We start from the raw sequence: 15798 nt of genomic DNA on the forward strand, positions 1-15798 counted from the left end.
ACTTAACCCTCATTGCCCCCCCCCCCAAAAAAAAAAGAATACAGTTGTTAAACACAGGGCAAGGATACATGTTAGTAGTTCTAGTTCTGTTATGTCCAAGTGAATTGAGCACCAAGACCTTCCCTTGTCTCCTTTTTTCCTTATGGTGATCATGTTCAAGGGGTGGAAAATGCAACCAGCACAATGGAAAATTTTCCTTGTCTGAAAAGGTGGGAATCTGCCTTGTTCTGGAATTTTTATGGCATCATCATGAGACCAGGAAACATATCACCACTCTAAGTCCTTCTATTATGCATGGAACAAAGAAACCTTTATTTTCTACCACCTATAGATGTGCTTACTGCCCATCATCCCCCCATTCCCAGAGGTTTACAATCCTATGTGCTCTAGAATCCAGAAACTCCCCTCCCTCAAAATCCTTCCTGCTTTCTAGGGCCTGCTCCCTCTCGTGTAATTTGGATAAATCCTACAATAGACTATAAGACCCTGCAAACCAGTTACCATTTCATTGTCACCCTCCCATTACTATAAAGATTTCCCTTTCATCAAAGTCAAGGAGGGGGGATGGGAGAGTTAAATAGATTGTTCTGCTATTGTTGAAACACCAGTTAGGTGATCTCTTTTTCTTGTATCTAATATATCAGTACTTTTAAAGTATTAAATGATTTATGATTTCACCTTTGTAGATGGTCACTCCACAAATGAAGACCTTAATTCATTTGATGCATTTGTCCATGGTCTTTATTAGTTTCTATGACCAAAAAAATCATTTCCTCATGGTCAGCCTGCTGGACATCAGTTTGTTCCCATGTACAGCAGATACAGAATCCAATAGCCATCCCATTCTATAAGGTTCCCTAATTTAGTAGCACCTGCCAGAAGTTGAGATCTCCTGGCTTAACCTACAAGAACCAGGAAGTGAAGGAGGGGGATTATCACACCCATAGCACAATCAGGGATCCAGGTACAGCTTCTACAGAGGATTAGCATAATAGCATTTTTTAGAGCTTATGATGAGCCAGGCATTTTGATAAGCATTTTAAATTGTCATCAGAATCCTCTCTTTAGGAGTTAGGAATCTCTATTTTATGATGAGGAAACTGAGGCAGAGGTTAAGTGACTTGCTTAAGGTCACATAGTTGCTATATGTCTGAGCCTGAATTTGAATTCAGGTTTTCCTGACTCCAGGCCTGGCTATCTACTCATAAATAAATTATTAAATACTTCAGGCCAGAAATAGAAACATACATTCTCTCATTTAATCATCATTGATAATACTAATGATCAGCTTGAGGAGCACACTCGAGATGAGTTCCTGGACAATATTTTGAGAACCACTGACACAATATCTGAAGTTGTAGCTTAACTTGGCCATATTGTTTCATAAGGCACAAGTAAGTAGCAATGATGGAATTTGAAGTAGATGATTACAAGTCAATATGAATGTGTGGTAGTGGGGCACCTTAACTTTAGGTTACATAACACTGCCACCACTGATAGTTACCATTTATATGACTTTTTAAGGTCTGTACACTATACAATGTCATCTCATTTCTTCCTCACAACAACTATGGAAGGTAGGTGTAATTATCCATATTTTCTAGATGAAGAAAATGAGGCTTAGGTTAAGTAGTCTGTTTATAATAATGCAGATAATAAGGGTCAGATACAGGACTAGAGCAAATACTCTTGATTTGCATTTATGTGTAAAATGCACTGTCATCACCAACTAATTGCCTGAACTAGAAGAAGAAAATGTAAAATTTCAGTTTAGAAATTTTTTGTAGGGTTTGGGATTGTGCCTTGCTAGTATGAGTATGAGCTTAGACTGTGGGATGCAAGATCTAAAAATCATAAAACTGATCTACAAATATATGTATATACATATACATACATAATACATACACATGCACACTTACATACATACACACATACACATATATTTGGAGAGAGATAGACAGAGACAGAGACTAGGGTTAGGTCAAACCAAACACTCAGAGCAAAACCCAGGTAAAGGTTATGTAACCTCTTACTTTGGGGATAATATTGAGAAAAGCAAATAAATGTGAAAGATACAATGGAATCTTTATACAAATAAAGTAATTATATAATATTTTATATTTATATGTCTATACAGATATATAATTATGTATACAATAAATATGTGTGTATATGTATATTACATATGTATATGTATACATATATACACACACCTAATAGAAGATTCCAAGCATCTCAGTATTCAGCCAGCAAAAGAGACCAACATTTTAGTTACTATAAAGCAAGAAAGAAAATAAGATCTAGGATGTGATACAACGGTTAATTTTATTTTACACTAACAAAATTTTTTTTAAAAAATTACCTCTTGAGGCAACTAGGTGGCACAGTGGATAAAGCACTGGCCTTGGATTCAAGAGGACCTGAGTTCAAATCCAGCCTCAGACACTTGACACTTAACCAGCTGTGTGACCCTGGGAAAGTCACTTAACCCTCATTGCCCTGGAAAAAAAAAAATTACCTCTTAGCTTCACCTCTGGTGTACATGCTATCCCCTGGGAAAGAGCTTTCACAATGTGTGTGCAAGCAGAGACCAGTGAGGCAGAAAGGGCAGAACAGAAGCTGAAGTCCTATACAAGAAGTCTAAGAAGAAGTGTCAGGTTTCTCCTTCAATTAATCAGCATTGGATCCCAATAAGCAATAGGGAACCTGGAGAAAGAAGGCCAGTGTACTAGTTGACCTATGACATCTCATGGATATCTCATTAAGAAGAATCAGCTTTTGGTATTTAGGATTTTCCCAGAAGTGGATTTGGAATTATTTCCTTCCCCTTAAATTCACATGAGCTGTTTAGGAGTCCCTGATCATCCTGAAATTTAGTTTATGGGTTCCAGATAGCACAGCAATAATTTTCAGACAGTATTGCCTCTGTTAACAAGATACTTGTCTACATAGTACTTAACATTTTAAATGCTTGGAAACAATTTCATTTTTTACTTTGGTGTTTTTGCACAATTTGGCATCAAGTACCCACAACCATTTGATGATTGATCAATTGTCACCAAAGTTTAAAGGATTGGATATACTCTAGTGTAAAATACATATACATCATCAACATCACTGCTGCCGTGATTGATAAGTCCATCACCAACTCAAAGGATCAGAAGCACTGGGATTAGTTGCCACTGACACAGTAATACCCAGGTGATCTTAGACATTCCTCTTTTCTCTCTTCCCTTTATTGCTTTTTCTTCCTCTTCTACCTACCTGAGTGAGGATGTTTCTTTGAAGCACTATATTCAGTTCTCTTCTTTTTTTTTTTTTTTAGTGAGGCAATTGGGGTCAAGTGACTTGCCTAAGGTCACACAGCTAGTAAGTGTTAAGTGTCTGAGGCCGGATTTGAACTCAGGTACTCCTGACTCCAGGGCCAGTGCTCTATCCACTGTGCCACCTAGCTGCCCTCAGTTCTCTTCTTTATACTCTTTCCCATGACTATATCATTTATTCCTCTCTCCTCTCATCCTCCATACCTCCCTCCCCTCTCAATGATCAGTTTTATATAAGATCCTAAAGCTCTATTTTCTGTTCCAACCTCAATCCATGAGCTTCTGTCCTACATTACTAAATAACATCTAGGCATTTCCACATGGATGTCTCTACTGGTCCCTAAAATTGAACTAACCATCTCTCTCTCTCTTTCCCTCTCCCCTCCCTTACCCCCCTCCTTTTTTCTTTTGGTGAGGCAATAAGGGTTAAGTGACTTGCTCAGAGTCACAAGCTACTAAGTATCAAATGTGTGAGGCAGGATTTGAACTCAGATCCTCCTGAATCCAGTACCAGTGCTTTATCCACTGAAACTCCTAGCTGCCCCTCACCATCTCTCTTTTTTTTGAGCAAAAAGCATTTATTTTATTTTTTCCAGTTACATGTAAGGGTAGTTTTCAACATTCATTTTCACAAGATTTAGAGTTCCAAATTTTTCTCCCTCCCTCCCTCCCTTTCCTCCCCCCTCCACAAGATCACAATCAGGTTATATATGTACAATCCACAAGTGTTCTTTTTTATCAGTTCTTTCTATGGTGGTGGATAGTAAGCTTCCTCATTAGTTCCTTGGGATTGTCTTGGATCATCACATTGCTGAGAGTAGTTAAGGCATTCACAATTGCTCATTGAACAATACCGTTGTCACTATGCATAATGTCCTCCCAGCTCTGCTCACTTCACTACACATTGATGTTCATTAGTCTTTCCAGGTTTTTCTGGGATCATCCTGTTTGTCATTTCCTATAGCACAAGACCATTCCACCACAATCATATAGCACAGCTTCTTCCATTATTCCTCAATTGATGGACGTTCCCTTGATTATCAATTCTTAGCCTCCACAAAGAATTGCTATAAATATTTTTTGTCCAATTTTCCCCCTTTTCTCTTTTTCATGATTACTATTGTTAACTGTTTCCCTTACATTCCCTTCCCCATGATATTTATTCGATTATCCATCTTCTTTCATCCTATCACTCTTCAAAAGGGATTTGCTCCTGTCTGTCCCCTCCCCCACTCTGCCCTTCCTTCTTTTGCCCTTTTCTCTTTATCCCCTTCCCCTCCTATTTTCCTGCAGGGTTAGAGAGATTACTCCACCCAATTGAGTGTGTACATTATTCCCAATTCTAATGAGATTGAGGTCTTTGAGCCAATTCTGATGAGTGTTAGGCTCATTTACTGCCCAGATTAAATAGATTACTCTACCCAGTTGGGTGTGTGTGTTAGTCCCTCCTTGAGCCAACTCTGATGAGTTTAAGGTCTTTGAGCCTTTTCTGATGACTGTAAAATTCATTTACTGCCCTGCTCCTCTCCCATCTCTTCTCCCACTCCATAAGCCTTTTTCTGTTTCTTTCAGGTAGGATTTCACCTCTGCCCATTCCCCTCACCCCTTAATTTAACCCTAAGGATATCATCATGGGGCAGTTAGGTGACACAGTGGACAAAGCATCACCCCTGAACCCAGGGGGATCCCAGCCAAAACCCGGCCTCAGACATAAGACTGTATGACCCACTGTATGACCCCAGGTATGTCCCCCAGCTCCAGTTTTTTATGGTTCTCTAGGGTCTTGTATTTGAAAGTCAAATTTGCCATTCAGTTCAGGTATTTTCATCACAAATACCTGAAAGTCCTCTTTTACATTAAAGTCCCATTTTTTCCTCTGAATGATTGTGGTGAGTTTTGCTGGGTAGGTTATTCTTGGTTTTAATCTCAGTTCCTTTGACCTCTGGAATATCATATTCCATGCCCTCCGGTCCTTTAATGTAGAAGCTGCTAGATCTTGTACTATCCTAACTGGGGTTCCACAGTACCTGAATTCTTTCTTTTTAGCAGTTTGCAATATTTTCTCCTTGACCAGAGAACTCTGGAATTTGGCTATAATATTCCTAGGAGTTTTCCTTTTGGAATCTCTTTCTGGAGGTGATCGGTGAATTCTTTCTATTTCTATTTTAGCTTCTACTTCCAGAATTTCAGGGCAATTTCCCCTGAGAATATCATGGAAGATGATGTCTAAGCTCTTTTCTTGATCATGGTTTTCAGGTAGACCAATAATTTTCAAATTATCTCTCTTGGACCTATTTTCCAGGTCAGCAGTTTTTCCCAGAAGATATTTCACATTGCCCTCTATTTTTTTATTCATTTGGATTTGCTTTATTGTGTCTTGGTTTCTCACAAAGTCACTGGTTTCCACTTGTTCAATCCTGATTCTTAGGCAATTATTTTCATCAGAGAGCTTTTCCATTTGACTTTTCAAGCTGTTGACTTTTTTCTCATGTCTTTCCTGCATTACCCTCATTTCTCTTTACATTTTTTCCTCTACCTCTCTAACTTTATCTTCAAAGTCATTTTTGAGCACCTCTATGGCCTGAGACCAATTCCTATTTTTCTTGGAAGCTTTAAATATAGGTACCCTGATGTTGACATCTTTCTCTGAGGGTGCACCTCGGTCTTCCTTGTTACTGAAGAAACTTTCTATGGTCCCCACTTTTCTCTGTCTGCTCATCTTGCCTTTCTTTTACTTGACTTTTAGCTCCTTAAAGAGGGGCACTGTTTCCAGGCTGCAGTATCCCAAGCTTAAGAAGTCCCAGGTGATATGATTTAAGGAGGATCAGGTTCTTCACTCACCTGGCCTGTTCTCTGGTCCTTAGATGACCTCAGACCAACTTGCTAATCAACCAGCTTTGTGTGTTGTGGTTGTTAGCTCCCATGAGCCTGTCCCCCCTCCCCCCACCTGGGCCACTGCTACTCAAGCCTACCTCCTGGTTCCCAGCAGGGGTGAAAAACTCAAGTTCTGACTCAGCACCAGCATAAACTCCTGTAGTCTCCCCCCCTGCCCAGGGCTCAGCCCTCTCACCAGACTGTGAGCTTAGTTCCAGACAACACTGACGCTTCAGCTGATTCAGAGGCTCTGGGAGTCTCCTTCTCTGGTGAGGCCTTCCTGGGACTGGATCTGTGTCAGGGTGACTATGGGATTGGGCTCCACTCCTGTATCAGCACAGCAGCTACCTCCTTCTGACCTTCCAAGCTGTTGTTGGTTAAAAGATGATTTCAGCACATTCTTCTTTGAGTTTTGCTGCTCCAGGCATTTTCCTATAGCGTTATTTGGATGTTTTTTGGAGTGATCCTGTCATGAGTTCGAGATCTCACTGTCTTTCCTCTGCCATTTTGGCTCTGCCCTGGAAGTCAGCTCACCGTCTCTTTCAACATTCTAAATATATTATTCTGTTGCTGTTCAGAGCCTCAACTAGAGTAGGGCCCATAGGACTTTGTGAAACTTAAAGGACACTGATGGTTTCATCCTAGGGATGCCTCTTTCCCCTTTAGAAATGTAGGAACCTTGTGTTATCCTGGGACATTATTTCTCTCTAGTATCATATGTATCCTGTCTGTACCTACTCATCCTTTTCTCCATCGTACTTATCCCTTGTAAAAAAGTTTTCTAGTAATGGTTTGATTATTGTCTCCACTCAGGTTTATAATCTTGGTGCAATGTTTGTCAATTGATTGGATGCTGGAGTGAGGAATAAGAGCCAATCATCTTCTTTCCTTAACCAAACCATCTTTCATATCATTGTCCAAATAATTTCAAGGGGTTAAAGATGGCATGTGCAGGGCTAATCTTCCTGATTCTGGCTGAAAACATTTCATGACTACATGGTAAGGAGGCTTGGCCCTTCTTTGGAGACAAGGATGTGCTAGCTGATTCTAGGACTGATTTTCTCTCATTCCCTGACCACTATCATGGAACATGTAGAATTAGGGGATTCAGCTAGGCAGGTGTTGTACCTGGACCCCTGGATTCATCTTCTACTTTGTATCATATTTGGAGTAAGTAACCAAACAGCGGTCTGGAGAAAGGTGTGTCTAGTTTTGAAAGTGGCTTTGTGAGTCTGAAAGAACCTGGGTCTATCTTATGGAGCTGACCAATGACAAGAGCAATTTCTTCACAAGAGAAAAAGACCAATAGCAGAACACCTAGTATAGTAAATATTTGGGTAGCACAGAGCAAAGGTCATATATGGGATCACTATATAGAAGTACCATGTTGCAATTCTTGTGACTCAACCTCCTGGAAGGGACTATAAATCACTTTAAGTTAAAGTTAATGAATCCTGGGGGCAACTAGGTGGCACAGTGGATAAAGCACTAGACCTGGAGTAAGGAAGACCTGAGGTCCAATCTGGCTTCAGAAACTTGACACTTACTAGCTGTGTGACCCTGGGCAAGTCATTTAACCTTCATTGGCCTGCAAAAAAAAAGTTAATGAATCTTGTTTTAAGCTTATTCCTGTCAATGTGCACTTGCAAGATTCTTTTGTATTTGAGTATTTCCTTTGGGTAAAGGAAATGAATTATTGTCTCATAATTGATTTATATTATGTATTAAATTCTTTTCTACTCTTTTTGTGAAGACCATAGGCATGAGTTATAATCTAAGCTTTAGATAACTATTATGCAAGCATAGATTTAGAGTTTGAAGACACCTTAGAGGCCATCAAGTCCCACCTCCTTATTTTATAGATTAGGAAATGAAGGCACAGAGAAGTTAAGTGATTCACACAGGGTTCCACAGCTAGGGTTTGAAGTATACTTGAACCAGGTCTTTCTGACTCCAAGTTCAATACCTTATCTACCAAATACCAAGCTCTGTATAACTTTTTCTTGGTGAACGTTTCCTTGGTTTTATGAGCTAAAAAGTGTAAGAAAATAGAAGCTAATTCTCTTTCACTAGAGGCCAGGATTTCTCAGGCTAAATCCAGTTCAGACTATGTGGAAGGATCCAGAGCAGTGGAGCCTCTTAGTAGAGAAGACAAGCAATGGTTCCTTGTTATATAAATATGAGACATGATTGATATTCTCAGGGCACTTCCAGTTTATATAGGCAGAGAAGTATAACACAAATGAAAAATAGAGAACAAACTGGACAATATATAATTAGCTGGTAAAATTTTTAGTGAAATTTGTGGCAAGATAATGTTTTGTAGTAGATGAAAATTGTCATGGGAATTTAAAATAAAGAGAAAAAATTGGCCTAGAGCATAAAGCAAAAATAAATTAAGCTAGATCTTGAAGGATAAATATGATTTAAATATGTAAAAAACAGTAGGATGAGAGCATCACAATATGGAAGAAACAATTGAAAAAGGCATGAAGATAAAAATAAACATGCCATTAAAAGAAAAGAAGATGGACTTTACTACAACAGAGGGTTTGTTTTGAGGTACAGTGTAAATTTAGAGTGGATAAGGATGCCCCAGATCAGACCAGGTCTTACATTCAGTCCTACTGTTCATTTTGACCATCTTCTTGCTCTGTGAATCATAAATCAAAACAGTCACTTTTAGGAAAGGACACATTCCCTGTATATTCATTCCTTCACCATTCTGTGACTTCCCAAACCAAAATGCCACTTCTTGGTGTTGTCATAATGGAAGCTTATGTTGTTATAATGTTGTTGTGTTGTTATAATGTTGTAGTATTGTTATACTGGAATGTTATAGTGGAAGCCCTATAGGGTCAGGGACTAGCCATGTGCCCAGCACTTAACATAATTCTTGGCATAAAACACTTAATAAATGCTTTTTTATTAATTCACTTACAAGTATAGTGTAATGAAGGAAAGCCTTTGGATGTTCAGAGAATGTGTAACTGCTATTGAGATAGAACATGACTGGAAGATAAAACCTTAGTTTCTAGGAATACACTAAAAAGCATAACTACATTGCTAAAATTATCAATCACCATACCCTGCTCAATTGTGGATTAATACATGGATTAATAGTGTGTGCTAAATAGAAACCTTAGAATGTGCTGCAAAATAGCTGCTATTCTAGTTTATAAGTGACAATGAGTTAAGCATATGGTGTTTAGAATCTGGACTGGGAGGATTGGGAAATGCTGGAATAAAGTGTAGCAGTCAGAATCACTAGGTGATGAGGCTAAGGGGAAAATAGTTGTCATTGTTTCCTTCACTGTAAATGATAACAACAACAACAATAAAAATACCTACTTTGCAGGGTTGTTGTGAGGATCAAATAAGAATATATTTGTAAAAAACTCTTAGCATATAGTAGGTGCTACACAAATTCTTATTCTCTTTCCCTTCCCTGTTATAGAGTCATGGTCCTTGAACCATCTTTGTAGTCTAGAATGAGGAAAAGATTGTATACCAAAGGTCAGAGATCATTAGAACAGAACCACATACGGAAACCAAAGATTGAGCATATATCAATTGCCAACCCTCAAGGGCAGGAATCAAGTTCGAGAGAAGGAAGACAGATATAGACAGAGAACAATTTTTATATTACATCTTCTCAATTTATTCTCCAGAGGGGGGTATGTAGTAATATTAAGTTTTAGAAAATGTTTCAATTTTTGTTTTTATTATATCTGTTTTATATGTAACAACTGGACAATACATAAAAGATTCTAAATTTCTTTAGACATATGTTTTTGAGAACTTCCATTGTTTGATTTGGTTATTGGAAAAGCTATTTAAAGTTGTGTTAAGATCAATTTTGTAGGAAACCTTCCAGCAACATGGAGAACCAGGCAATTCCCAGGGTTCCCCAGGTACCTGATGTGACAGGTAAAACTAAATGTGTGTGGTCACCCTACCTGTCCCCTTTGTGGGGAAAGCTAACCAGGACAACAGTTTAACAGCTTAGGTATTAAATAGTTATTAAAATATATTAGAGGTTAACAAAGAGTGAACAAATATCTCTGAAAGCATAGGAAAACGTAAGAGGTTGAGCTGCCAACCCTATGAGGTTCCAACCACCAAATGACAAAACCAACTGCCTTAAACACTGCTTCAAGATGATTGGTTGATGGTGGTCTCTTGCTCATTCAACAGGGGGCCTCTCATGCTCACTCAGCAGGGGGCCCTTGATAATAATATTCTCACACTGATTCCAAATTCCATCCACACCTGAGATATTTCTCTACAACCACACTTGAGACCATGCCCAGAATCCAAAGCTACACAGAGATGACATCCCAAAAATCATCTGAGATAATATTTTCAAAGACTTAAATGGACATTTTCCTGTTTTCCTTTTCCTATTGTATACACTATTTGTAATATCTACATCCTAAAGGGGACTGCCCCCTTTAGTTTTTGTCAATGCATCACTCAAATTCTTTACTCTCTTTTCAATCCCCTTACATTGTTAGTCATCATGGAACTCTTTATAAATATTTTGTCATACTCATTGCTTCATTTAAGGAAATCCCATTTCTTAATGAAGCAGAGGGGTGTATGTGAGAAAATAATGGGGTTTTGGGGACTCATAGACCCCCCCCACACACACACACACAGGAAATGTAGATCAACCTTCCTAACTAACTAAAGGAAGTTAACTAACTTAAGACCACCTTCAAGTCATGTCAATCAATGGACTTGAATGTTACCAGCCAATAGGTTTGGATCAAGGTGGAGTGACCCACCTCTACCTGAGACAGGTTAAAAACCCTGGAGAGGGGTCTCTCAATCTCTCTTGGCATGCTCTTCTCTCTCCCATGCTACTCTCTCTTTCCGCTCTATCTTAGGTATGTAGGGCTTCTTAATTTTGTGAGCTTGAGAGGTGGTGGCCCAGGTGGGGGAGGGGCACAGGCTCATCAGATCTAACAACCACAGTACACAAAGTTTTGCTGCCTGGTTAATTAGCAGGTTGCCCTGGGGTTATCTACCCACCAGAGAACAGACCAGGCAAACGAAGAACCTACCCCTCCTTAAATCATACCACCTTAGACACCCTGAGGCTTGGGACAGTACATCCTGGAAGCAGTGCCCCACTTAAAGAAGGAGTTAAAAGCCAAGGAATAGGGAGACAAAATAAGCAGGCAGAGAAAGATGAGGACCATAGGAAGTTTCTTTAGTGACAAAGAAGATTGAGGTCTACCCTCAGAAGATGATAGCAACATCAGGGCTCATACATTCAAAGCTTCCAAGAAAAATATGAATTGGTCTCAGGCCATAGAGGCATTAAAAAAGGACTATGAAGGTAAAGTAAGAGAGGTAGAGGAAAAAATGGAAAAAGAAATGAGAGTGATGCAGGAGGGTCCTGAAAAAAGTCAACAGCTTGAAAAACCAAATTGGCCAAATGGAAAAGGAGGTACAAAAGCTCTCTGAAGAAAATCATTGCTTAAAAAATTAGGATTGGGTAACTGGAAGCAAATGACTTTATGAGAAATCAAGACACAATGAAGCAAATCCAAAAGAATAAAAAAAATAGAGGGTAATGTGAAATATCTCCTTGGAAAAACAGCTGACCTAGACAGTAGATCCAGGAGAGATAATTTGAAAATTATTGGACTACCATGATCAAGAAAAGAGCTTAGACATCATCTTACAGGAAATTGCCATGGAAAATTGCCCTGATATTCAAGAAGCAAAAAGTAAAATAGAAATTGAAAAAATCCACCAATCAGCTTCTGAAAGAGACCCCAAAATGAAACATCCCAGGAATAGTATAGCCAAATTTCAGAGCTTCCAGGTCAAGGAGAAAATATTGCAAGCAGCCAGAAAGAAACAATCCAAATACTATAGAGCCACAGTAAGGACAGCACAAGATCTAGCAGCTTCTATATTAAATTATCAGAGGGCAACGGAGTATGATATCTCAGAGGGAAAAGGAATTGGGATTATAACCCAAAATCACCTACCCAGAAAAACTAAGTATAATCTATCAGGGGGAAATGGGACTTCAATGAAAAAAATTACTTTCAGGTATTTGCAATGCAAAGACCTGAACTGAATAGAAAATTTGACTTCCAAATATAAGACCAAGGGGAAGCATAAAAAGGTAAACAGGAAAAAGAAATTAAGAGGGATGTTAAAAGGCTAAACTATTTACATTCCTACATGGGAAGATGATACTTCTAATTCATAAGAACTTTCTCAGTATTAGGGCAGATGATGGAAATACATTTAGGCAGAAGGCACAGGTGGGAATTAATTATGAAGAGATGATATCTGTAAAGCATTTACTTCTTGTTTATCATTTTTTTGTGGGGTGGTTGGAGTTGGATGACATGCCCAGGGTTGCACAGTGGGTGAGTGTCTTATGTCTGAGGCAGGATTGGGGCTAGGGTCCTTTTGGGTCCAGGGTGGGTGCTTTGTCCACTGTGCCACTTAGCTGCCCCATGATTACATCTTGAGGGTAAAATTGAGGGGTGAGAGGATTGTACTGGGGGAGGGTGAAAGGGAGAGTTAGAATGAGGTGAACTCCAACCTGAAAGAAACAGGAAAGGGCTTATGAAATGGGGGAAGAGATAGGGAGGAGCTGGGCAGTGAATGAATCCATCAGAATGGGCTCAAAGACCTTAATCTCATCAGAGTTGGCTCAAGGAGGGAATAACATACCCACTAAATTGGGTGGAATAATCTAACTGCAGGAAAGTAGGAGGGGAAGGGGTGAAAGAAGGGAGGGCAGATTGGGGTAAGGGCAGTCAGAAGCAAATCACTTTTGAGGAGGGATAAGGTGAAAGAAGATAGAAAATAGAGTAAATATCATGGGGAAGGTAATAAGATTGAGGGAAACAGTTAATAGTAACTGAAAAAATTTAGAAGCAGAGATAAGAGATGATGATGATGATGATAATCAATGGATGGACTGATGATGATTGGATGAAGAAGGGGTTTGATTAATGCTGATGTCGATGGGCTGATGATGATAAAACATATAGTACTTACTTTGCTGGACTATTGTGAAGAAAATTCTTTGTCAGGTATAAGGTACTATGTGCATGTTATCTATTACTGTTGTTGCAAAATAAACCTCATGAGTTTATTTTAAGCAAATATCTCTTCAAAGTACTATATAAATGTAGTTTACTATAAAAACAACTATGAGCAGGATGCTATCAGAAAAACCTGGAAAGACCTACATGAGCTGATACAACATGAAATGTACTATAATTAAAAAAAAACACAGCAATACTGTAAGATGATCTGCTGTGAATGACTTGGTTATTTTCAGCAATGCAATGATCCAAGAGAACTCTGAAGATCCTATGAAAAATTTAGTCCATCTATAGAGAGAGAACTGATGGTGTCTGAATACAGATTGAAGCATAATTTTTTTTGTTAGTCCCTATATCTGAAGTTTTATTTTTGTCTGTTTTCTTTTACAACCTGGGTAATTTAACATAAAACTTGCAAAGTTACTTTCTCTGTGATTCCTTCTGTCCTTGTTTCTATTCTTTTTAGAGAGGAAGACTATCCCTGGATCCCTATCTTTGTCACACACATGACAAATAACAAAACAAGTAAAAACTTTACTGGCAAACGTTCATACTCATGCAAAATAAATTCCATCATTAGCCATGTCTGAAAAATCTATGTCTCATTCTAGATATTGAGTCAATTATCTTTCTGTTAGTAGAAGGGTGGCATATTTCAACCTTAGTCCTGTAGAATCATGACTGGTTTTTTCATTGATGAGAGTTCTTAAGTCTTTCAAAGTTTTTTTTTTCTTTATAATATTTTTTTTTTACTGTATAAATTGTTCTCCTTGCTCCATATACTTCACTCTGCATCAGTTCATACAAGCCTTCCCATATTTCTCTAAAGCCACCCCTTTCATCATTTTGAATGGCACAACAATATGCCATTTACATTCATGTAACATAATTTGTTCAGTCAGTCCCAAAATGATGGGCACCCTCTTATTTTCCAGTTCTTTGCTATGACAAAAAAAGGAGTTAAGGAGTTCCTATGAATGTTTTGGTACATGTGGGTTCTATTTCATCTTTCTTTGGTCTCTTCATAGTAAAGGCCTAAAGGCCTATTAGAGATTTTACTTGTTCAACAGGCGTGTACAGGTTAGTAAATTTGAGGACGTGGTACAAATTTGTTTTCCAGAGAAGCTGAATCAATCCCTAGCTCCAAGAATGCTATAATGATGTGCCTGTTTCCCCAATGTCCTTCTAATGTTTGTCATTTTCCATTTTTGTTATTTTTCCCAATCTGATGAGTGTGATATTAAACGTCAGTGTTGTTTTAATTTACATTTCTCATTATTTCTTATTTGAAGCATTTCTCATACAGTTGTTGATAGCTTGGATTTCTTCCCTTGAGAATTGATTTTTCATATATTCTAACAATTTGCCTATCAATGAATAGCTTTTATTATTATGTATTTATATCAATACCACACTAATAGATCTTAGACTTTAGATCTTTATTGGATAAGCTTATTCCAAAGATTCCCTACCCCAGCTAATAATTTCTCTTCTAACTCCAATGGCATTGATATTATTTGTTTTTTTTTAAATTTTTAATTTTTTTTTTAGTGAGGCAATTGGGGTTAAGTGACTTGCCCAGGGTCACACAGCTAGTAATTGTTAAGTGTCTGAGGCCAGATTTGAACTCAGGTCCTCCTGAATCCAGGGCCAGTGCTCTATCCACTGTGCCACTTAGCTGCCCCATTGATATTATTTATGCAATAACTTTTCATTTTATTAATTTGGTACTAAATTTTTATAGTTCTATATAGTAACCATTGGCTATTTTAATTACTACAGGATTGCATCTATAAATCAACTTATACAGCATTCCAATTTTTAGTATATTAGCATGACCCAAGCACTAAAAATTAATTCTTCTCTGTCCTCCTTTGTTTCTGTAAAGAATGCATTTATATTCATACAATTCTTGGTTTGGTTTGGCAAGTGGATGTATACTATAATAATTTTGAAAGGAATTTCTTTTATTTTTAGCACTGCTGGGTTTTGTTGGTTATATATATATGTGTATATTTATATAGAAACATATATACATATATGTATGTATGTATACACACACACACGCATATATATATGAAGCTGATGATATTTGTGTGGTTATTTTATATTCCTCTAATTTACTGAAGTTGTTAATTGTATGTACTATTAGGGTTTATTTTTTTGCCAAAAGTTTTTTTCTGCAACTATTAATGTAATCATATGATTTTATCATTTTGTCACTAATATGGTAAATTATGTTTATAGTTTCCATAACATTTAATCGATCCTGCATTCCTGGGTTAACTCCAGTATGATCAGAGTATAAAATCTTTTAGATATGTTGCCATAGCCTCTTTGGTAATATTTTATTCAATATTTTATATTCACATTTATGAAAGATATGTCTATATTTCATTACTAGAACTTATCTCCCTTCAGTTTAGGCATTAGGGACCATATTTGTGTCATTGAAGGAATTGGTAGGATGTGGTTTGTGATGATTTTGGGGAAACAATTATATAAGATTGGAG

The sequence above is a fragment of the Dromiciops gliroides genome, chromosome 3, assembly GCF_019393635.1.
Source record: "Dromiciops gliroides isolate mDroGli1 chromosome 3, mDroGli1.pri, whole genome shotgun sequence".
NCBI classification, from domain to species: Eukaryota; Metazoa; Chordata; class Mammalia; order Microbiotheria; family Microbiotheriidae; genus Dromiciops; species Dromiciops gliroides.